This window comes from Camelus ferus, chromosome 2 (assembly GCF_009834535.1).
Source record: "Camelus ferus isolate YT-003-E chromosome 2, BCGSAC_Cfer_1.0, whole genome shotgun sequence".
Lineage (NCBI taxonomy): Eukaryota > Metazoa > Chordata > Mammalia > Artiodactyla > Camelidae > Camelus > Camelus ferus.
Genome location: NC_045697.1, coordinates 46,131,754 through 46,157,565, shown reverse-complemented (window position 1 = coordinate 46,157,565; position 25,812 = coordinate 46,131,754). Strand labels below are relative to the sequence as shown.

Here is a 25,812-nt window from a genome sequence, read left to right as displayed (position 1 = left end):
GGCATCTTCAGAGTCACTCTATAGATGCTCTAGTGACAGATATTGCACTGATTTATCTATCACAGAAGGTGTTTTCCCATTTTTTTCTTCCTTCCTTCACAATCTTGCCAACCGTCCCCTATGTCAGAAGGAAGACACTTGTGAAAAGGTCTGAAATGGGAAACTTGCACGGAGTCTCACTGCAGGCTTTCAATGGTTTTCCTTAAAGGGATTGTAAAAACTTCATTATCTTAAGGTGAATACAGAACAAGTTATTAGGCAGGCAAAGACCAGGGGCAAGGCAAAAAGGTGTATCCTTAAGTGTGACCAAGGTTGTTGAAAAAGCAGGCTGACTTTCTTAAGATTATCCAAGTACTTTTAGCACTACATTTCTTTGAGGCTTGCTCTCAGTTTTCCTAGGCAACAGTTGGGTAATTTGAAACACTAATCCTCAGCAAAGTGTGATGAGAAGAACAATCCAAAATTCCAGTTATAACTGCTCTGAATGACTAGTATAACCTTGCATCATTATTGGCATCATTAATTTACCTGCATCTTGGTGTCTTATCTCTACAATGAGTGAGACAGGTTCTGCTATCTTTAAAAGAACTTCTAGCATGGGGAAATTTTTTTTTTTTCTAGTGAGCTAATCAGGCTCTTTTTAAATCTAAAGAGGGCTTTCTGGAGAAAAGATCAAGATTGGTTGTGGAGCAAATTTGATGGCAAGAAGTAAGAAAGATATTTGGGGACAAATAGAAAGTAGGCCTCAAGAGATCTTTAAATCACAATGCCTGAGAGGTTGACTAAATTGCCTGGAACATAGTGGATCTCTGGAGCAAAAGTTTCTTAAAAACCAACCAACCAACCAACCAAGCAGCCAACCAACCCAGGTTGCCTGGGGTCTTACTTTAAAAAACAAACCAAAAAAACTTGAATGCCCTTTCATTTCTGTCCCATTCTTCCAGAATCTCCTTTTCACTATGGTGGCTTTATTACCTGCTGGAGATTCAAAAATTGAATTTAGATCTGAAGAAAAAGTAAGCAAATACTGCTTTTTGAAAAGGACTTCCTCATAGTCTAGAACGTTATTTTTTTGAGGGACACATACAGACACCTCCTGAGCTTCCCCTGTGTTTTCTTTTGCATGGTCATTGACTTAATCACACAATGTGGAAGAAAGCCGAGCCTTGGCTGAGCTACTGCCCAGGCGACCCAGGTAGGTGTGTTCGTGGCAGACACTTTAGAGCTGGGCAGCTTTGCTGACCAAACTGCCTACAAGACCTTTTTGGAGAGAAGCAGTAGGGGAAGGGTGCCCAAAGCTAGTTTTGCCTTCAGCCAAGGCAAACTGAGGCATGTTTTCTTTTAATGTTGCATTAAGCTTTCGGATGTATCTTAACTTTCTTAGATGAGAATTTCTAAGATTCCATAACCCCACCCCTCTGCTGAGCCGGCTGAGGCCATAGGCGTAAATGTCGGCGCACAGCTGCGGAGAAAACAAGGTCACAGGGTCATGCAGACTTGGAGCAGGCTGGTGCCCTGAAGCCCAAGCAGGTGGCCTGAGCTCCGAGTGCCTGCCAAACCCACAGGTCCTAAAGACTGGGGAAAAGGAAAACCGAGCGGCTGCCGCACCAGTGCTTGTGGTGTCCCACTCAGGGGCAGAAGGCTTGGGAGTGACCCGGCGCCTAGCGTCTGCGATCCCCAAGCGTGCTGCCTCTGGGCGGACTGCGAACCCCTCTTCTCTGTTGGCGTTTGTGCGTGGGAGGGGGCGACGCCTGTATTTCCCAGGATGTGTTTGCAGAGGACAGCGTACGCGCACAGGCGTGCGGGAACTAGAGGGCCAGGAAAGGACGCACGCACATCTCTGCACAGCTTTGCAGGCTCTGTAGAGCCGAGACCGACACCGGACCCAGCGGGGAAAGTTCCCAAGGTCCCGGGCCCACTCCTAGCTCTGAGGCCCTCCGAGGCCCTCCGAGGCCCAGAGTACCGCGAGTAGAGGACGCAGCCGCGCGCCGGCCAGTTGCGAACATAGATGTGCAGCCACAGCCGCCGTCCGGCGCTGCGGTGGGGGTTGAGAGGACAGGGGTCCAGCGGGGTTGCGCACTTCCTCCTCCCACCCAGGTCTCTGAACCTCTGTGCACGCCGCTTCCGGTCCTCTGCAGAGTTTGCCCTCTCCTCAGCGTCTCTCTTTAGTCGCCGGGTCCAGTAAGCGTGATCCGCTGCGCCGAGACCTTGGACGCCCGGGACCAGTCATACCAATAAAACGGCCAGGAAGTGCACCTCCGACTCCCGATTCCGAGGGCCCGAGGCCCAGGGCCACCTGCCTCTTGGGTCAGGGGCTTCTCCTCTCCTTCCCTACGCATAATCGGCGCAGACTCCCCTCCGCGCCCACAGGACGGTGGAGGAGTCCGCGCTTGGTCTGCAAGGCGCACGGGGACCTGGGGAGGCGCACACACCCGGAACCAGGGGCAGCCGTCAGCGCTCAGCCGCGCCGGGACGCCTCGCTTTAGCGGACCACCGAGGACCCAACCACGGAGCGCGGGCAAGCGCGGCGAGCAGGGATCCGCCCCGAGGTTTCAGATTTTCTTTTCCAGTTCTCTGTTCTGGAATCAATTTGGATCATTCTGTGGTATCTCTGTTTCCCCATCCCGCAATCCTGCCTGACCTCCACGTTCTTTTCCATCTCTTAAGTACTTCTGGAGATATGAGATCATTTCTGGAGTTTTATTAGGAAATCCCCACCCTAACCCTCACCCCTGATGATTCTCAGCCATTCAGGCAACCAACTCCTGTGGTGGTCGCACCAGCCCAACCGGAGACTGCATTGTGCATATATTGGGTACTGAGGACTACCTCACACCCTACTTGGGGATGCAGAGAGAGGGACAAGTGCCAGTCCTCTCTAAATAGACAAACACATACACACACCTGGGATCTCACACGGCCACCTCTTGAACAGTTCCTCTTCGTAGAAGCAGCAGCTAGTCTGACTTTTGAACAGATAACCTTTGGGCCTTGTTTGGAAATACTGTCTTCCGCGGAAGGTGCAAAAATACCTCCAATGGGTGTAGAAAGTTTAGCCTGCTCAGAAACTGAACTGGGAATGGAGTGAGAAGCTGGGCCACCTCCCTTTCCTCTTCCAAATGCATTTGAGTTGACAACCGGGCCACGAGGCCTAGAATGCTGAGGCAGAAACAGAAGCCTTAGACTGGTGGGCCTGAACACTTGCCGGCTTTATAATCGGGCTGGGCAGGCAGAAGGGATGCTCTCTGCTTCTCTGCTTCACAGATCCCATTCCTAAGGCAACTTTTGCTTTTCTTATTTTAAATCAGGACTTAAAATTTTTAGAAACTTGTCTCTTCTCCAGGACTAGAGGATGAAGAAACTGAAGAAAAAGTTCTTTTAAAAAAATTATATTTTTTAACTCTCTAGGGTGAGAGGTCTGGTAAAGTGTCCTCCTTTCATAGCTAACCTGGTTATGATCATTGTTATTTACTTATTCCTTTTCAAGTTGTCTGTGTCTGTGTACTGGAATATGTATGTATGTATGCATGTTTGCACACATGGTGCATTTTTACGCATATATGTGTATATTATGTACATACATATACATTTATATATACAAATGTACGTATCCATTTTAGCACACACATAGATACACAACTGGCAGGCACTCTTCTAAGTACTTTTCATATGTTGCTTTGGTTTAATTCTCACAACCTATCCAGGAGGAAGCCTCCTAAGGGTCCCAATTCATCATGTTTTAGGATCTTGGAACAGAAAGACGTGATACAATATCATAGTATAATGGAAAGAATAATGGCTCCTAAGGCAGGACATCTGCTCCAAATTTTGAGGCCTTTCTGTCTATGTATCTCAGTTTACTTTACTTGAATTTGTGAATAATACTACTTGTGGGCTTATTGCACAGCTGTGTCTTGAAAAGCAAATACAATCATTCATGTAGAAGCTTTTCATACTATTGTACAGGATTAACTTCCCTTTTGATAAGAGAGATAGATTTTTAGCCTCGGCTTATCTTCCTCAGGTGGTCAGGATGCTCTAGTCCTCTCTAAGAACTCTTTTGTGGCCTTGACTTCCTTTAATGATCTTTGCTCATTTTCAAGCAGAGGTGGGAGTAACAGCTGGTTTCATTTTGTAGATGTGTATTTAACTACTCAGCTCTTCTTTCTTACGTCCCAAACTTACAGAAGGATCACTGAAATAATATTTAAGAAGTAAAATCAAGCAAGCCTATAAGTCCATCGAAGGATGTATGGGTTTAATTGGCTTAGCTATAATAATCTTAAATTATAAGTACCATGTGTTCCCAGTACTTAAAAATTATATACAAGCAAAACAATAAGAACGAAAAGGGCTGTAAGAGCAATCCTAGCTATAATTTGCCCTTTTGTAGAAAAGATGCTCGAAATGCAGAAGAGAAGCCTGTTTCTCTTCCTGCGTACCATTAAAGAAATGACATCTTGCTTAGAAAGCTATGCTGTCTCAGTGCTTAGTGAAAACAACTCTGGTTTTGCAGATCATGGTGATGCATGAATGATATTAATCCAACAGTCAGTATCATTAGAAGGGATCCCTGATTCCAGCTCACTTTTTTTTTTTAGTGTTTTTAAATAGACTTTGAGCTAGAATGTGTCATTTTATCATTTCCCCTCTTTTAAAATTGAGATTTGAAGAACACCTACACTATCTTCTTCTCTTTCCCAAATTCTTCAGGGAGTAAATTCTTCAGGGAAATATCCTAATGTCCTTTGTAAACGAAGAACAGGAATGAGATTTGGAAGAAAATAATTATGGGATGAAAGAAATTAATTCAACCAGTTCTTTGTCCCTTCGCTTCTCTTCGGATGTCTAGCCATCAATTCCAGATTTCTTTTTTTTTTTTTTTTTTTTTTTTTTTTTTTTTTTTTGAGAAAAGCAAAGCTGTGGCTTTCAGGGGAGAAATCCAGAAACCAGTCCCACCCTTGACCAGGAGCCCAGGGCACATCTGCTGTGGGGGTTGAAATCCAGAAAAATGTAGCATGATTATACTTTTCTCTAGGGATTCATCTGGGATGGGTGTGCCAGTGTTATTGCTTGCAGAACTCAAAGTAGCTTTTTCTGTGTTTGGTAACTTTGTGTGTGTGTGTGAAGTGTGAAACTTTTTGAAAGTATTTAATGACTTCTTTTCTCCCAGACAAACAAATAAATTAAGATCTGTTTTCCCCTCTGGCAAGATTTCACTGGGTCTTTGAGAGAGAAAAACATTGCCAAACAGCGACACCCAGTCCCCAAAATGATAAAAAAATCATGCGGGTTAGAAAAATCTTAGTATCCATAGGCCTCTCTAGGCTCAGGGGTCCAGGGTGGGAGCCAAATGAAGGTACAGAAAAGAAAGAAAGGGACTAATACTGCAGGGTTCCTCCTACAAAGAGAGATAAATTAGATTTCCCCATTACAATGCTTTTAGAGAGGGTTAAGTACACTATTTGCTTTAGCAGGGCTGGATAGAGGTAAATAGTGAATGTGGGAAGCTCATCTGCATGGACATTTAATCTAACCTCTGAATTCTGTCTCAGAACCTCTCACCCTCGGTTGCCTCTGCCTTATGACTTTGTTAGGTATCCCTTAGTCCTTTGCCCTCCAGCAGAGGTGGTATAGAAGATTCCCACCAGTATGAATAAATAGTAAGAAAAAATGTTTGAATCTTACGTGAAAGTATTTTTTTCCCTCCATTTGCTTTTTAGGGGCTTAATTCCTAATTTTGGAACTGTCGAAGGAAAGAGGAGGCATTGGTATGTAGAGGTTCTTCTCTTCTGGGGGTGGTAATGCTTAAGACTGCTTCCAAATCAGAGGTCTTTGAGTTTGAGGCTACACTTGAAAGTGTTTATTAAGCCTCCAAACATGCCTAAACTTAAAACCAGGAAGATATTTAGAAAACCTACCTTTCAAAAACCTAACTCCATGCAGAGTAATGATAATAGCATGGTAAGACAAGTTTCATCAAGTTACATGGTTGCCAGCAGCTCCCATCTGAATTTCTTAAATCCTTTAAATATCCAAAATACATCTATGTTGGTATTAAGCCAGTTTTGTAACAGCTTAAAAACAGGGACTTGGGATTTCAGAGAGCACACATTTTCTCTCTTCTCTGGGATGGTGTCTTCCCTTTGACCACACTTCAGGAGAAGCAATTTAAAGTTTAATACGTACAGAGTCTGGGTCCCTTTCATACCAGCTCCTACACAGCTTACTCAGGGACCCAGGAGCATGGTCAGCTGGAAAATCATGTAAAGACACTGAAAAAAGAGGACCTCTGGTAACAACTTCACATTTTCATTGACTCAGTAAGGTAACAACTCCAAAAGACGACAATCCCCAGAGACAACTATTCTCAGAAATTTTCATCAGAAACGTTATTAAGAGCTCCCAGAGCAGAGGAAAAGCAGTAGTATCTTTGGACATTGTAGAGGTCCTCGAGGGAGCAATCGCTCTAAATCACCTAGGTATCTGCTAAAAATGCAGATTCTCAAGCTCATCTCCAGAAACTGGGTAGATCTCATGAGGGGCCCAGAGTCTTGCATTGTAAGCGATCATCCTAAGTGAGTCTAGAGCGGGTGGTTCTTGGTCCACACTCCACACTTTGAGAAACACCGTGAAGGGTTTAGAACAGCAGCCAACCCTTGGGAAACTTAAAATGTATAAATCCTCAGTCTAGAAAATGGCTATGTTGTTGATATATTGAGGCTCAATTGAATTATAGTGCTATAAATATACATTAAATTAAAAAATCTTCACTGATGCTCTATCTTTGTTTCATATGGATTTTTTTTCCCATTTCTAGTGATTCATAACATGTCAAGATTTTGCTGTTCTTTCTCACTCAAGTCTGGGTTGTTTTGAACAACAAAAAATAGAAGTGCATAGAAAATTCTCTGTTCAAGAAAACCTGTAAGCTAAATCTTTATGGAAAAAATGTTCAATATTTGTGGATCGTCACCCTCTGAGGGGTTAGATTTTAAGTTTTTGGATTCCAATGCATTAGGTTTTCTAAAATCATGTCGCAACTTATTTGTCTATGTGTGTTCCCTCCCTTTACCAACTCAGACTCTGACACCAAGCTCCCAAGAGCTCTCTTTACCCCTGGATTTTGGATGGGTAATAGCAGCAGAAGTGAAAATCTCTTGAGCTACCAGTTTGCTCCCTGTTCCAGCTCACCAATCAGTCACTGCTACTTCTCTGCCAGCCGACGCCAGCACAGAGGCTGCCACTTTCTGATGGTGAGTGATGCTAAGCCACTGACTCCTGCTGCAGAAGCTACTGGTGCCAGGGAAACAGACTCCTCCATCGGCTTCATAGCACTGAATTTGCTAACTCATTACTGTAGCCTCCACCTAGGACTCAGGCCTAAATCTGGGGAGGCGGGACCTGCAGGGCCTTGGCAGCACAGTATAATGTAGGATTCGCAATAACCCATCAGTTCTGATGTTGCCCATTGTCCACAAACACAATACAGGCTCCTGGAATGCATTTTAAAAGGAAATACAACTGTAATAATCCTGTCCTCTTGGGCTTCTAGACTTGTCAGGACCTGCCTGGATTCGAGGGTAGATGCAGTTGAGTCCTGGGACCAGAATTACAAGATCGTTTTAATGTCCACACATTTCTTTATTAGCTAAGAGAATCCTGCTAAAAAATTTAGATTAAGTTTCAGGAGATCTAACATCTAATCTCCTTCTGGCTCTGCTGTTCTCTAGCTATGTGACCTTGGCTGAGCTAACTTCGCCAAGCCTCAGCCTTTTCACCTCAATGTAAAATGAGAGGGTTAGACTAGATCAGAGCTTTGCAGACTTTTGGGTTCATAAAAATTACTAGGACCCTTGATAAATGGACTTGGCTCCATTTCTGCAGATCAGAGTGAAGGCAGCCACTGCCCCTGTATAGGAATTTGCATTTTAATAAACTCTATGGGTGATTCTTTAACCACTTTTGGGAAATAGTTGTCTAAATCAGTGGTTCTGCAGTCAGGTCTCCTATTAGAGACAATTGGAAAGTTTTAAAAAATATTCATGACCGGTCCCACTCAAAATTAACTCATCAGAATATCTGGGTGTGGGACCAGGCACTGGTGCACTTGAAAGCTCTTTTGTGCCGCAAGGGTCAAGAATGAGTGGATTAGATAATCTCTAGAATCAGTGCTTAGCTCTAGAACTCAGGCTTTCAATCTAGGATTTTTGGTCCTATAGCTCAGTTAAAAGTACGGGGCACTCTGTGATTATAGATTTACTAGTTGTTATGGTCTGAATTGTGTTGCCTCCACCCCAAATTCCTATGTTGAAGTTCTAAGCCTTAGTACCTCAGAATGTGACTGTATTTGCAGGTAGAACCTTTAGAGAGGTAAGTAAAGTAGGGTCACACAGAAGGATCCTAATCCACTATGACTGCTGACTGGTGGCCTGGTAAGAAGAGGAGATTAGGGCACACACCACACAGAGGTTTAGCTGTGTGGAGACACGAGGAGAAGGCTATCATCTGTGAGCCGTGGGAAGAAGCGTCAGAAGACACTAACCTTGCCCACACCTTGGTCTTGGACTTCTAGCCTCCAGAATTGTGAAAAAATAAATTTCTGTTGTTGAAGCCCCCCAGTTTGTGATATTATGTTATGGCAGCCTTCGCAAGCCAGTACATTGGCAGACAGTTCACTGAAACCCATCTGACTTTAAAGAAAACAGCAGTTGTCTTATTATTCCTTCAGAACCAACTTATCTCCAGTATGGACCCAAACAAACTAACACACACACACAAAGTCATTTAATGAGTACTATTTTCCAAGTCCTGATTGAAGATAGGCTATGAAAATACATACTGCAGCTTAGAACACTACGACCTAATCTTGAGGATGATGTTTTAAACAGGACTAAGAAAATTTTCAGTGCTTTTTGCTACTAATAATACATGACAAACCTGATTTCAATTAAACGATACAGCACTACCAAATTTTTAAGGGGGTCATGTCAGTTTAAATTTTGTTTATGAGCATATAGGAAGCAAAATTTATTAATTTTAATTCTACGTTTTATAAGACAACCCTATCCTCTGTCTTAGTATATTCCTAATTTCTCATGTCTCTTTCTTAAGGTTGTTTAGTCTTAATTTCAAATGAGTCAACTCAGAGAAAAACTACTCAAAGGCGTCTTTTCATCATACCCTGGAAAAACACATTTAAACTGTAAAGAAAAAGATATATTGCCACCTAGTGGAAAATAGACAGAATCATCTGTTGTACTTCGGGTTTTAAACTACAAAATGGCTAGTACAAGAAATGTCTTTAAATGTTTTTTGATTATGAATAATTATGCTTTGTTAGTGAAAGGATGTCTTCCATGTTTAGCTGCAATATCACTTTTGACTTTTAAGTTATATATTCTTTATTTTTTTTAGCAACTACTCATACATATGCTGTTGCTATATGCTGAGTGACAAAGTCGAACTCAACCTTTATCAAAAATATTTAGCTAAATTGACAAAATAATTTACAGCTAAATATTAAAAATATTTACCACCCACAGAAGATCAATAATATAGTAAACAATCCATGTCAATATAGCTGACTGAGCTTGGGGAAGTCACAACTCTGGACGGTTTCCTCATCTAAAAAATGAGGTTGAACTACGTGATTTGTAAGATATTTTCAGTTCTAATATGATTATCTATCTATCTATATATCTATAACACACATTTATAGTTATTCAGCTCAGGGTCTTTTTAATAATTAGGAGGGTGTCCAAACTCGGTTTAGGAAGCATTCTTGGTAAGATAATAGGTGTATGTCTTTGGAGTAACGTTTCAGCACAGAATGAAAGAAGCTTATTAATGGGAAGGAAGTTCCTATCTATTTATTTGGTTGCCAGGTTCCCAGGGCTTTTTTTCCATAAGAGTAAGGTGACCTGGCTAATTTTAACCTCAGTAATTACATTCTATCCAGCTAAGTTATCCTTGCAGCTTCTATTTGGATATAGCATCCTTTATTGTTTCCTGTCCTAAACTTTTAGGAAGTTGCTAGTAACTGATTCACTGTTGCTGACCTTTAATAAGCATGAAGAATATTAATGACTTGGTAATTCTGTAGGTCTTTCCTACCATAGGCCAGGGGAGGAAAGAAGAGTTTAAAGACACTTCCCTTTTAACAGCCCTTGGTATGTCCCAAGAATGTCACAATCCTTAATTAGTTAACCTACTATGTGTGTGCTTTCTGAAAAGGTCCTATTTCAGGTGATGTAATTCAGGGAGCTTAAGTTATCAAATTGTTTTGGCTCAAATTGCTGGATACAGTTTCTTTCTGTACAACATTAAGACATCCCTATCAAATAGGATGGGCTTAAGGAGAAAATATCAGTGTGTCTACAGGAAATAAGGAGGTAGGCTAAGTTAGTAGGTGTCATGAAATATTACAGAGAAGTCGTTTGCTATAATCACTCAACTTTTAAATAGTTAGTTGTGAGAAACTACATTTATATGAGTATTAATAAAAATAGAGGACACAGGAAAGATTGATATCAAACTTCTGTTTGAAGCTTTGCCCAGAGACAAGGTGTCAGGAATGCTAATTATACCATTTCTAGTAACTTCTCTCACTTATTGCTTTTTCTATCCCATCTTCCTCCCCTCCCTCACCCCATTACACCCTACACAGACAAGAAAGGAAAAGGAACAAACGAGAGAAATAGCTAATTTTCCAGAGTCCATTTATCCTAATAAAGTCTTGAAAAGTTGCTTCTGACAGTTGAGAACAGAGAAGACATCTAAGGTCTCTTTTTTTCTTCCTAGAAACTTTTTTATGTGTGCTCTCTTTAGTAATAATTGACTCTTAGATGCATATTGTGGTATTTGTTGCCAAAATTGTGGTATGTGTTGCCCATTTTACCTATTCTCTTTTTAAACAAGCAAAATTGAAGAAAAATAATGTTCTAAGTGTCAAATATGAATCTAAAAACTATTTGCCTTCTTAGGATGCATATCTGTTTCTCCTCTATTGCCTTTTCTATACAAATAACCAGCTCCACTACTTTCAGAGGTAAAAAACTTCAGTTAATAATGTGAAACACTCTTTATCCTATCAGATCATCACTTTCATTGTCAGGGTCACCAGCGTGTTACATATCATCTAATTTCTTAATTAGGTAGGTAGCTTCAGCAATAAAATATGGAAGAGGGCCACTACATGCTTGAAACAACAGTTGGATGTGACAAGGACAAATGAAAGGTCATGACACATGTCATTAGGGAAGCCATTTCTATAGGTTTGGAAAAAAATTCTCAGATTGATCTATGACTTAAGTTTCAACATAATTTAATATATCTGTTCCTTCAACAGATACATCTGTCAATGATTACCATTATTATTCTCTTTAAGATAATATTCCCCCCTTGCATTGGAGTGAGACAGCACTCGAGGACATATGTCATAATGAGATGGTACCCTCTCTATTAATATATAATTCAAATATTCCATTTCAATTAAAGAAGGCATCCTAAATACAGACCCATGGAATGGGTACTTTATAAGGTAACTGTTTTGACTGCATTGATTTTTTTTTCTTCCTTTTTTATCCAAATGCACAATCCTTTGATATACATTCCAGGGAAGCTGAGTTTAAAAAATCAAAAGTTTTGTCATAATAAATGAGAAGAAATTTTTGAAGTCATACATGTTAAATTCCAGGCATTTTCTACGGCTCGTCAGAGAAAGAAGGTGTAGTATAATGAAATAATTTAGAAATACTGCTGATACTCAGAATTCAGAAAGTGTTAAGATGGAAAAACATCCCAGAAATATAGGCAAAACTTTCAATGGGTCTTTCTTTATATATATATTTGTATACACACACACACACTCATAGTCAGTTTACAATGTTGTGTCAGTTAATTTTTGGTGGACAGCACGTTTTAGTCATACATAAACATACATTTATTTATTTTCATATTCTTCCTCACCATAAGTCACTACAAGATATTGAATATAGTTCCTGTGTTATACTGTATGAACTTGTTATTTTCTATTATATATATATTAGTTAGTATCTGCAAATCTCGGACTCCCAATTTATCTCTTCCCACAATGGGCCTTTCTGATAAAATATTGGTCTGTTTAGGAATAAAAAGTTTTATTAACCCTCAATTCTTTTGTACACATTTATCATATGCATGATAATAAGCTTATTTATATTCAACCAAACATTCATTTGGCAAGCAGCCTAGAATATTCTAGTGTTCTAAGAGTCAAACAAAATGCCTCAGAGATTTAAAGTCTTTTGTTTCTTTTTCAGTATCTCAAATTATAACAACTCTTTGTGTTCTTGCTGCTGTACTGAAAAGCGCATTAAGTGACAGGCTACACACGCTGCCTAAATGACTTTCTCCACTTACCTTTGAAGTGGAGCCTTCGTTGGGGGATTATATCTGACATCTTTAATACTTCTCTGTACTTGGAGTGGATGGATTTGGCTTCTAGGTGGCCTGAGAAAAGTCACCAAAAAAGTTTTATTTTGTTTTGTAAGTAATTTTTGTTGTTGTTGTTCATTGGTGGGCTAAAGCTTGTTAAGTCAAAGTTCAAAATTATTGGCTAGGCAGCTGGTAAGGATAGTTATCAGGTATTGAGATTACTCATGACTTAAGGGATGACAGTCACCCTTCCTTGCTTTTCTAGGTTGTATTTGGATGTAGAGCAAAGACAGGTATTGGAGTCAGAAAGACCTTGATACTCCCTCTTGGTGGTGCTCTGTGCCATGTGTACTGTTGGCATGTCATCTTATTTTTCTGAGCCTCAGCTTTCTCGCCTGTAAACTGGAATACTGAAAAGCATATAAGGTTGTTGTAAAGACCAGAGGTGAACTATGGAAGTGCAAGTCACTTAGCAGGTACTAGATACATAATAATTCTTATTTTCATAACCCCCTTTATAGGCCTTTGTGAATCTTCCGTTATCTTGGGGTTAAATTCTTTTCTCCCTTTTGTGAATGAAGGGAGGCATCTTCTGTGCTTTTTTGTACAAAGAGGATGTTGCTGGGAAACTATGAGAGGAGATTTCCTGGGATACAGACTATTTCTTGAGAATTCTAAGTGGGAAACTAAGATAAAGTTGGAGTCTGAACCACGGACTCCTCCACATGACAGAGTAGATTCCTTGTCTCCTCTAAACATCTGGGGTAAAAACCCACTCCTCCAGACTCCTTTGGAACCTCACCGCTCCCAAGAGCTCCCTTCCCTGGTGGTCTGGCGGAGCCCAGGAATGCTGGCCTTTAGGGCACACCGGCCAGACCTGTTTGCTCACTCACGCCTGGAGTGAGCAGCGTGGGAGGTCTTGATAAGCTGGCTTCTTAAGCACGAAAGGCACGTTCTGAGCGCTTGTATAGGCTGGTAAGACAAATTGTCAAGTAGTCGCTAAGAAGTCTGTATTAAAAAAAAAAAAAGAATCAAAGCATGGATTCTATTAGCAATGGATCCTCTGAGAGCCCCCCAAAATGATTCTGTATACAACATTTCCAAATCTCTATGTTTAACTTTTGGGGAAAAAATTATCCTATCTCTTTAAATAGCCTTTTAGATCTCCTTTTTTTTCCTAAATCACCTAGGTGCTGGAAGAATTGAGGCCAAGAAAGATGAAAAACATGTAGTTCTGTAGTTTTCACTCTAAGAGAATTGAGTAGAAAGGAAAAATCAAACTATGAAAAGTCGATGGAAGTGATGCTAAGCTTGCACACCCCATCCCATTTTAATATTTCTCTGAATGGGTGTGGGGTTGAGCTAGCAGAGGTTTTCAAAAGTTACTGAAATCTTCTTAGTCCTATAAAACTATATGATATTAGTTGAAGAAGACTAATAAAGTTCTGCTTCTAGAAAGAAAAAAAATTCTCACCTCGAGATGATTATTGATTTACAATTTTTCAGAAATTAATTTTTAATTAATTTTAACTGTAATTTTTTTAAATAATAATTTTTCTGGGTTAGAAAGAGCAAAATGATCATTCCAGAAATTTCCTGTGCTCTGTGGAACTTGCACAGAATTTTTATGTTTACTTGGAAATAGAGTTCCTGAATATATTTTATTTTCAAGAAATTTCATCTTAACTTTTTTTTGCTCTTTGAAAAAAATGGTTCTCTTTTTTCATAAAAATATATTTTATAGTGATTTTTGAAGAGAAATCTCCTCTTTAACTCAGTAAGGACCTCTTCTGCTTCTACTCTTTCACCACCCTACTGTAAATCAACATCTTGTTTCCAATGTGTGCTTTTTAACGAATTTCCTTCAAGATCCTGAAGTCAAGAAATAATGGGTGCTGGTTTGCGGCATGTGCTCATCAGAGGGTCTGGGTTCCTGCAGATGATCAGCCTGAGTTTAGAAGGTAAGAAGCCAGCACGTGCCATGGTCAGTCTGTCTTGTCGGTGTGCCATCCACTGGCAGTGTGCGAGGGAAAGAAATGAAGCATTGGGCTAATAAAGGCATGGGTCAATGAGATCCTATCACTCATTCTCCTGAATCTAAACTGTGTCTCTCCTCGCCCACCTGGAAATGCACTTTTGGGCAATAAACACTGTTCCATGTGTGAAAAGTACTTTTTAAAGTTGATGTTATTTTAAAGATACTAGATTATATCAGGAGACTTTGTGAACTCCTTTTGAAATAATGATTTCTAAATTTTGAAAACAGCCAAAATAAATACAATGTTTCTAAACGTGTTTTTAAAAATACGTTATCCAGATTCTATGTCCTTAGCAACTTATATTCGTGATACAAACTTTTATTTTTTTCAAAATAAAAAGAGCCAACTTTATGCATGAAGCTGAGAGTCCACTAGAGGTCACTTTTTCAACTTATTTCCCTTAAAAATGGAAAAATTTAGCCTTGATTACTGTCACTGAATCTTTTTTACATGCCTTTATTTTCAATGTTGGAACTTTTGATTTTTCCCAGAAAAGTTTCTGCTATTTCTCAAACTCTTTTTCTAAAATCTTTCTGATACTGGAGTCGTATATTCTTATGTTTCAAGTGTATTTTATATTATGACATTTTGAATGACCCTCTTCGATATCTAATTATATCTATATTATTTTTGATTATTTAAATATCTCTATTTCAATGCTAGCATCTAGAACACTAATGTCTATTTTCTAAAGTTTTCATGGACTTTATGATGCTGTATTAGTGTGAAACAATAAGAGATGTGCAGCCCTCTTGAGACTTAGAAACAGTCGTTCAATTTCTGCCCCTTGCCGCAAACCTTAGTACTGATGAAAAATATCCAGCATCAACACCAGTTGAATTGAATCTCCGAATTTCATCATTCTTGATTTAATTTCCCTAGTAATCCATTAAAGCTGTGTTTTGAACCCCTTTTTAAAAAGCAATGTCTTTAAAATGTGAATGTCTAATGTGCTTAGTATATCTAAGACATTTTATTGTTTGAGGTTTTGACTAACATAAAAAACATTCACAAGCTGCTATTATACTGTTAGTACCACTACTTGTGCATAAAAAGTAACGTTACAAACATATTATATTTTTTGTCTGTTTATAGTCATGTGTATTTCCCACTAAGCCATCTGGCATAAAGTTACAATTTTCTGGCTTCTCAGTTGAATAAATGCCCTCTATAGCTCTCCTATATCCATACTGATATTGATTTTAAAGTATTTTCAGCTATTCTTAAAATTTACCCCAAATCAGCAGTTTTTAAGCTCAGAAATAGTGCAGTATCTCATTTCTCTATGAAATGGAGGCATTTATAGGGAAATCACGTAAGACATTTATTCTTACCTTCCAAAAGACTATCTCTTTATATCATTCACCCATGACTTACTTATCAAAATGCACTGTGACAGAGGCCCCTCTAACATAATTTTTACCACTTTTGAAAAGATCTTATTGAAGAAAATGTTTGACATCTGAGAGCAAAAAAGTTAAAACAGCAAGTACACTTTAAATCATTACACACATAATACTAATTTTAATAGTATTTAAAATTATTTTCATGCATAAATATAATACATGACCAATTTTTCTGTATAAAATACTGAAATAGTACAGAGAAGAGGCAGCCTCCATTGTTTACTGGGTCTAATCTCCAAGCCTTCCCAAAGGTACCTCCTTTTGTGTATTCTTCCAGATCTGGTGATAAATATTTATGTTCAAATGTTTCAGACACCTACAATATATACCACACTATTTTGTTTTATGTGCACATGTGTTTTTAAAATAAATGTTAAATACCATTGAACAAATTGTTCTGTCATTTATGTGTTAGATTTTTTTTCCTTTTTTTATTGAGGTATAGTCAGTTTACAATGTTGCAACAATTTCTGGTGTACAATGATTTTTATTCAATAATAGATGTTGAAGTTATTTACATGTTGATTCCTATAAATCTCGCTCATTCTTTGGATCTATGGCATAATGTCTTTGAGAATGAACTTATCTATAATTACCCATTTTCCTCAAAATGTACAGTTAGTTTCTTTTTCTGCCTGTACATGACCAAGCATTTCTCTGCACTGGGTACTGTGAAGAGACTTGCTGGATCATAGGGAGAGGCAATGAACGCTGTAATAGATACTACCAATTAGCTCTCCCAGTGTCTCCCAGTGTCTCACCAGTGCCCTCGCAACTAGCAACAACTGGAGAAGAGCAGGCTCCCCAAACTCAGGCCAACATTCATTATCTATCTTTACATAGTCATTTCAATGGTATCTCATGTCTGAAACTATTGCCAAGTTATTAGTACCATTTACATTCACCATCTTTCCATACATTTTTTGGGTATTTGTAGTTCTGTGAATTTCTTATTCATATTTTTTGCCTGTTTTTCTACTGTGCCATTTGTTTTTTCTTACTAATCTCTAGGAGGTTTTATGTACTTTGAATATCAAATGCTTATTGCTTACAGTTATGCAAGTATTTTTCAAACCCATCTCTTGACTTTTAACTTTATTTCTCTGTCATAAATTTTTGTTTTTATGCTGTCTATTTATCAGTTCTTTCTATTATGACTTTAATTTTTGTATCTTCCTTAAGAAGATCACTTGTACTCTCAGAACAAATATGTATCTTGTACATTTATCTTATATTTTCATCTATTCTTATACAGTTTTATTGTTATAATTTTGTTTAAGTCTTCAGATTTTCTGAGGATTATTTTTGTGTGTGAGGTACAAATCTCATTTCATTCTTTTTCCTAAATGGATGATAAATATTCCTTACACCACTTGATAAATAGTTAATAATTTCTTACTGATTTTAAATGCTACTTTTATGATAATGTAAATTTCCTATGTTTACAGAGTTATTTCTGGGCACTTGACTATTAATTTAATATTATTTATTATTCACGCATACCTGTGTAACACCACATTTTAAAAAGTAGCACCTTTTTAGCTCACTGGCATAGCAAAGCTTTTTTATTTCTTCAAATACAAAAATAAATAGCAAAATTATCTTTGCTACTTTTGTTTATTTACTCTTTCATATTAATGTTAGAATTAGATTATAATGGTTACAGAAAAATTCTATTGCAAGCGAGCATTGCACTAAATTCACATACTAATCTGGGGTGAAATGATATGTCGAATCTTCTCGTCAATGAATATATGTATCTCTGAAATTTTTATGTCATAATATGTCCTTTAGTTAACATATTTTTCTAATAGACTGACCGTGACAGGTTTATCCACAGTCATGCTGTAGTTATTGATACTGTGAATGAAACCCTTTATTCTTTTGCCGTTTCTCGTGATTGCTTGTACAAAAGAAAGCTACTGATTTTTAAAGGTTGATCTGATGTCTGTCTACCTAAATGAATTAATTCTAACTATCAGTTCTAATAGTGTGTCTGGTGATTCTCTTAGATGATTTTTACATCAGCAATCATACCATCATCAGATGTTGACTGTTTTGTCTCTTCCTTCCAGAGATATATATACCTCTAATTTTTTTTCTGGTTTATTGCATTAACTAGGATCTTTAAAATGCTGAATTGAAAGAATTTGAGCATCTGTGCCTTCTATTGGCTTTAATGGGAAAAATTTTAATATGTCATTATTATGATTTGCTGAAGTTTTTTGGCAGCTTCCTTTTATGAAGTTAGAGAACATGATGATTAGTACAAGAAGTGTAACACTTAGGAGTCTGTTCCTGACTTGCTTTGAGAATTTAGGCAGCTATGCCCTCTGCCTTCAGTTTCCCACTGACCGAATGAAGAAAATATGTATGTTTTTAAAATGAAAGTTTAACTTTTCCAGTTATATTTTGCACTGAATATAAGGTTGAGAAGTTAGAAGGAAACCCAATTAACCAATATTCTAAGGCAATTAACTTAGGAAATGAACATAATTAATTTTGGCTAGTTTACAAAGAACACATTTTGGAAATATAAATGAATAATTGTATAATTATAAAACTTCTTTAATATTATTAAAGACTAACAACACAATCATGCTATTTTAATATCATTTAAGGAGTTCAAAATGACAATAGTCATTATTCTAATTAACTCTAAGTTTTAAAACAGTTTCTAAGGTAACATGAATATATACATAAAATGAGTACTATAAAATATCCAAAAATATATACAGTTTTCATATTTTCTTTTGACTGTGATTTTTATATATTTTTATTTCAATTGTTACTCAAAACATTACAATTATGTAATTATATCAAGAATGTAGTTAATCTTCTCGGTCCTTCTCTGACGCATGATTTACCACCTATGAAGGCTAAAGCAGAATGGAGGTATGAGTTTCCTTCTCCAAGTTACTTGCAGACTTATTAACTGAAATTTTTATTTCTCATAGTTACAGATTCTTTGGACCTTGAAGTGGCCCCAGGGATAGAAAATTTTTACCCCATTTGAAAGTTGAGGAAATTAGGGGCCAAAAATGTCAGTCACTTCCCCAAACACATATGGTTGGCAGGTTTGGGGCACGATGCCTCTCTCTTAGTCAAATTCACCGCTCTCTGTATGGCATCTCTGAGCATTTCAAGCTTCTGTGCAATTGCTGAATGACAACTTTGTATAATTCTAACAGAAACTGAGGCCCCAGTAAGGAGGTGGAAAGGGATTCTGGATGATGGTTGGGACCCAATAATGATGCCTCAGGCAGGTCTGGCTACATACTTTGCAGGGCCCAGTTCACAATCAGTGTGGGACCTCTTGTTCAGAAGGCAGAAGAGTGCCATTAAAGGTACTGAAATACAAAACATTTTCCTTTTTTCCTGCTTCTGTCTCTCAACTTATCATGCCAGTCCTTTTTTTTTTTTTAATTAGCTATTTAAGCTATTTAATATTACTCAAAGTAAAGAAAATTTTAAAATTTTAATCATTGTGTAAATTTTGCTGTTTATCTTTGTATTGCACAAGGCTAGTTTTAAATGTGACTGTAAGAACACTGAACTTGTTTGCAGAATCAATCCCTGAAACGACACAGTTCTGTTTTGTACCTTATGCATGTGGCTTTGTATTTGCTCTTACCAGAACAGTGGCAGTCTGCTCACAACTAACTCAGCCGTTTCTGTTTCCTTGCTTGGTAGACACACACTGCACCAACAGTCTCTACTTTTGTCTCACTGATATAAGTAAGGGAGGCCTGAAAGGAGAAGGAACTGTCCACTGTCCTTTCATCCAGAAACTCTCCCTTCATTCCTCACATTCATCTTCTACAGAGTTTCCATCACTGACTGACCTTTTATTTTATTTTATATCTTTTTAGCTTATCTTTACCTGCCAGTCGTACAAGTGATCTGAGGCGCTATGTCTCTTTACCAAATTTTCTCATCTTTACAAAATCACTTATTATTAACATTGCACATTATAACAAAACTATTATTTGTCTATTTTTCTTATTCTTTTGAAATATGTCCTACAAATACAAGGTATTTCTACAAAAAATTTTTCCCATGAGGAAAGCTAACAGGTTTCCATGTTGGAAGGGCTATTGTCTCCTTAGAAGAGTAACAGTAGTAAATACTTTCCCTCTTTAAACTTTGGTCCACATTACTTGCTTTTCTCGTTTAAACATTTGTATCTTCCAAACTTCATTTTTCTCTAACTGTGTAGGAACTGAATTCTCTTTCTTCATATGTATTTTATCATTGAATGTTTTCATTTATCTGAGCCATTAGTAATGCATATTTGTGATGACTTATATTTCAGAAGAAACATGAATAACAATAGAGCTTAAATTTCTTTAGTATTTTATACTTACCAAAGCATTTCACTTCACACTTTCTCATTTGATCTTTGTGACCCTGGAAATGATTCATAGATGTATTTTTAGTCTTAAAATTAATAAATAATATTTTATTTTATATCATTTTAAAACTTTTAATTTTTTCTTCCAATTTTATTAAGGTATAATTGACATACAGCACTGCATAAGTTCATGGTATATACAGCATAATGACTTCACTTACATATATTGTGCAATGATTACCACGATGGGCTTAGTTAATATCCATCATCTCATATAGAGAAATAAGACTTTTTCCCTTGTGATGAGAACTCGTAACAACTTTCAAATATACCATACAGCAGTCATTATGTACTTTACATGCTCAGTACTTATTTATTTATAACTGGAAATTTGCACCTTTTGATCACCTTCATCCAGCTCCCCCACCCATAAATAATGCTCGAAACAGCATATTAACATACTTATTTTTCTCATTTTGAGGTTTAAACTTTTGTAAGTACTTCTTTGGAAATGATACATTCACCCCCTTTCTCCCCCTGCTTAAAAAAAGTTCTAATAGAATATCAGGTCTTCAAGGGAACAAATAAACATAGCTAGCTGTTTTGAGGTCAAGTCTGTTGGGTTGGTGGCCTACTACAGTTGGTCATAGTCGAAAAGCAGAATAGAACTACTTTAAAATAAATATTTCTTTATTCCAATACATTTTACATTTGCCCTGTGCTTATTTTCTGGGTCAAATGTAGAGTATCGTAAAAAAGAAGGCTGAGTAATTGGGCCTGTTTTTTTGTGTAGTGGCCTCTGTTTTTAAACAGAACTCAGCATTTCATTGATACAAAACATGGGTACAAACATGCTGTAAAACTAGATCCAAGCCCCCAGTTTCTCTGAACTTTTTTCATACATTTCTGCTTCCAAAACTTACATTGCATACACTCATTTTTGAAATCACAATTGCTGTATAATATTCTTTCTTACCATGGAAACATATAAGGAGAATTTGGAAAACCATTCAACTTTCACTGCTGGTCAAACGAACCAGCATTCCCCATTCACATAGCAGCATGGGTGGTAGAATCTTGAACACAGTCCTGTCCTCCTGACTCTATCACCTGTTGGAAATTACATATGTATATAATTATATATATAAATAATTTATAGATAATTATATATAATTTATATATAATTATATGATGTATAACATATAATATATAAATGTACCTCAATAATTTATAATAATTTGATAGCGGCTCTAAGCTGTCTATTCTTAGATGAGTTTTAACAAAGGTCTCTCCGCTTATTATCTTCTTTAAATATTATTCTAATGACCAATTTATACTTCAAATTCAGATTTCTTTTCCTCCTGCTCGCTTTCCATTCCTCAGCTGGGACACATCAATTCTTGGAATACCTTTTAACACTCACGCTTCCTCTCTCCGTGGTTTCACTTTCCTTCCTTTTGCTCTCTCAGGTGTTCAGTTGCTCTGCTCTCTGGTCCTTCCATACCCTCCCCTCGCCACTCCTTCCTTCCGGTCAGTATAGCTGCCCAGGGCTTGTCAGTTTCCAAACAGGAGGAGGAGAAAGAGTACTCATAGCCTATACTTTTAGGCGACTTTCCTGCTGTTGCTCCTCTTCTACCCCCCCCCCTTCCTTTTTGTGACTGTTAACTCGTTTTTTAGCATATTCTTCCCTTCTTTCTTCCTGTGGTCATTTCTTGTAACTGCTACTGGAATTCTTCCAATCATCACTTACTTCCTTTTATCACCCTTGGTAGTTGACATGTTGCAATGTAAGGATAAAGGTAATAAGATACAACTATTGTTAAAAAGGAGAAACATCAGTTATTTAAGCTATCGAGTAAGGGTCACACTGACAATACTGGAGCTTAGACTAGAAGTGGTGTCCCCACTCCTAGGCAGTTCCAGGGTTCTCCCATACTTGAATGTTATGGCTCATTATAGTGGAATCTGGCTGGCCTCTAACAAAATCCACACTAGAAGTGGGTGTCCTGTAAGTTCTATCATAAGATAATTATGCACTCATGAAAGAAACAGAATTGTGTATATTGTCGGTGTCTTAAGAGAAATGTCTGCTGAGTGCGTTAAAAGGCCCTGAGGATGTATACATCCTCTTGCCTACATTCACACAGAGACAAAGACGCCTTACCCTTTATCCTCCAGGTCCCCCACGAAAATGATTCACAAGAATAATTTACGTGTAAACTTGGTTGATGGAATTGGAAATGATTAATTCAAAAGAGGAAGAGCTAGACAGGACATGAAAACTGTCTTCAAATAGATGAAGTGCTATTAAATGGAATAGCAGTTAAATAAAATAATTAAATTTATTTCCAGAGGATGATAATTGGACCAAAAGGGGAAGCATATTATTACCACTATAAGGAAAGTGAGGGAGTCTTTTGACAAATTGTATATTTTCCCCTCCGTTTAAATGATATCTTTTTCTATGGCTTAGCTACTGTAGGTGAAAGGGGTAAATTTTCTCCATCCTCTGGAAGATTCTGTCATGTAAGTCCTTCAAGCCTGGCCTGATATATTAAATGGAACTAAAAGGAATTTATGAAATCTTCTGCTACAGTGGTTCTCAACTAAGGGTGGTTTTTCCCTCGAGGAGATATTTGGCAGTATCTGGAGGTATTTTCGGTTGTCACATTGGGGTGAGGTGCTGGTTGGTGGAAGTCAGGGATGCTGCTAAACATCCTACAATGCACAGGACAGTGCTCCCAGAACAAGGAAACTAGTCCTAACTAGTCCTGCTGCCAAATCATATTTTCCACGTCAGAAATCAGATATTGCTTTATTCTTTCTCTCCATGTTTTCTAGCAAAGTCTTCCCATTATTTTCCCTTTCCAAGTGGTTGTATATTTTGGATCAGCTTCATAAAGATCTTATACTCAGAAAGATGAAGGACAAAAATATATTTACAATTCTCAAAATATGACCCTTGTTAGAGACGTCTATTTGAAGTAGCCACGAATATCTTCCTAGTATGACTGGAGAGTATCTTGAGTTACTAATTTAAATTCCTTTGTCTCTGTATTTCCCTTTCTCCTGATCTCCATCTAGATAAGCAGCTGACTATATAGGTTATTGTGTAAGAGGAACTACATGGCTGGGTAGAAGCAGCCTTGTCCTTCACCCGCAGCCATGGTCATAATGCCTAACCATGCTGGCTGATTTTACTTTGAATTCATTACCTAGCTTTAGTGCTCTCTGGCAGTCCAGCTGCATTTCCTTAGACCATTCGCCCCCTCACTCTCCCAGATGCTGTTCCCCTCTTCTTCAATTTCCAGTATATTCTTTCCCCTACACATTCTCAGGTGAAACAGAATCGATCAGAAGTAACTCCTTATATTCCACCTATCACATTTTTAAGATCATCTGAATCCATGACCATTTACCCTGCTTTCCCTTTGCTACTGTAGATGAACTATCTATGCTCTTGCTGAAGACCAAGTCCTACACCAGTGGTTCTCAGTGGTTCTGTCCCCCAGGGGGCACTTGGCAAAGTCTAGAGTCATTTTTTGATCATCATAACTTGACTATGAGGGAGCTCCAGGTGTCTAATGGGTAGTAGGGTCGTCGTTGCTACTAAGCAGTCTTAGGATATATAAGAGCCCTCACAGTGAGGACTTGTCTGGCCCAGTGTTGAGGTGGAAAAAGCCTATCCCACCTTAAAGCACTGAATCTCTTCCCAGCATCTTTCCATCCCTCTTTTATATCATCAAGTTCTTCCTCTTTCCTAATCATCCTCATCTTCACACAAGTGGTTAATCGCTGCATCTTAAAAAAAAAAACAACTTTTTTTTCTCATTCCTACATTCCCTTCCAGCCACTTTTCCTTTTCTCTGATTCCCTGAACAACAGAATTCATGAATGACTTGCACCAAGTGTGTCTTTTTCAGAATAATTTTTCTTCCATATCTGCACAGGTTGCTTCCTCACTTTTTATGTTGCTTTGTAGTGGCGATTTGTCACGAATGCCGCTCTTGACCGTGCTATGTAACATAGCAACATTCTGTCCTCCAACCTAATATCTCCATCCTGCTTACTATGATTAATTTTTCAGTGGTTTATTTATTTATCATCCGCCTCCCTTCACTGCAGTGGAAGTTCAGTAAAGGTCATGGTTGTTTTTATTGTTGTTGTCTATGACATCTCTAGTACCCAGAACAGCACCTGTACAAAGTAAGCACTATGAAAAGAATTTTGAATGAGTAAACCAATCTTGTCATAACCACAGGCTGACATTCAAAAAATCACCATTTAAAAATTATTATTAGGTGTATCAGAAAACATAATATATTGTGATGTACTGAAACTCAGCTCTGCTTTGCAACTCCACTGCACCCTGAGCAAGTCTGACACTTCAGAATCCTGGAGAAATATCTTATGTGAGATAATCTGTCAAAACAAACATAATAAAATATTGATGGAATTCTATCACAGTGGATTTAAATGTAATCACATTGTATATTTATATAGTATCAAGGCAGTGTCCAAATGCAGCATAGTAACAGTCCTCAGCGACTCCTTGTTTTATGGGACTTTTAATGCAGTAAATATGGCATCAGTAAATATTTAGTCAGTTGAATTGTATGAGAGAAGTGTTTTACAATCATCTATAATTAGACATCTTGATTGTGGTCTCAACACAGCTATAGAGCAGATACAGTTGGGGCTTTAACAATATGTTTAGTCTCTGATTCCCAATCTAAGACCTCTGGGTTCTCAGAGTATTTGGGGACATCCACATGTTCCTCAGATCATGGTTCCTTGAGTGGAAAAAAAAAAGCCAAAGCATCCAAAAGAGATGAAAAAAAGAAATATCACTGAATTCCTTTCTCTTTGTTTTCTTCTCTCACTGTGACTGCAGGGTGTGGTCTGCCTTCTGGCATGTGAGCTCTGGGTGACTTGCACGTCTGCTGGAGGACCGCAGGCTTCCCTGTCATCATGGTGTGATCCTCCAAGCCAGTCTGGGGCTGCAGGTCACCACTTCCACTCTCATCACATTTCCTGTTTGTGCTTGTTCAGGGGGTAGCTGTCACCCTGCTATGACAGTCTGCTCTGCCCTGCTCCTCTTTCCCTGTGCCACCATCTCTGCTCTTTCTCTGTTCTCGGCAGTTCCTGAACGCTGGTTACCGACAGCTTGCCAGCCGCAGCACACTCTGTGCCCTTGTCATCTCTCGCCTATCACACCTGCTGCTGCCACCTGTTCCGGTACCTTGCCAACATCTCCCCCACTGCCTTCAGTGCCGGCTATGCTCCTTAAGGGGAGGAAGGATTTTTTTCCTAATCGGTGGCTGCCGCTGGACAGTGACACAACTAAATAGTGACGTCTGGAAAATATGTCATCTGCCCTTGGGATGGTGTACTTACTCTCATTGTTGCCAAGACATGTAATCACCAAGTTCTGAGGTCTCTGATGTTCACAGTTGTAAGAACACTTTTCCCCTGCCGGCTTTCTAAGAACTGCAACCTCTACCAAAATACAATCTAACTGTTAATTAAAACTACTCCATTAAGCTTGTTTTTAAAGTCTTCACCTTTGATTCTCATATCAAAATTCAGTTATGGG

The 25,812-nt window shown here is 38.3% G+C and overlaps 1 long non-coding RNA gene across 1 annotated transcript; it reads left to right on the top strand.

Moving 5' to 3' along the window:
- The first annotated feature begins 2,107 nt into the window (after window positions 1-2,107).
- On the top strand, window positions 2,108-25,677 carry LOC116656761. The gene is made up of 4 exons (XR_004311687.1): window positions 2,108-2,549; window positions 5,724-5,771; window positions 7,084-7,256; window positions 25,111-25,677. It is a non-coding gene; the product is annotated as an uncharacterized LOC116656761 (long non-coding RNA).
- Window positions 25,678-25,812: the final 135 nt, after the last annotated feature.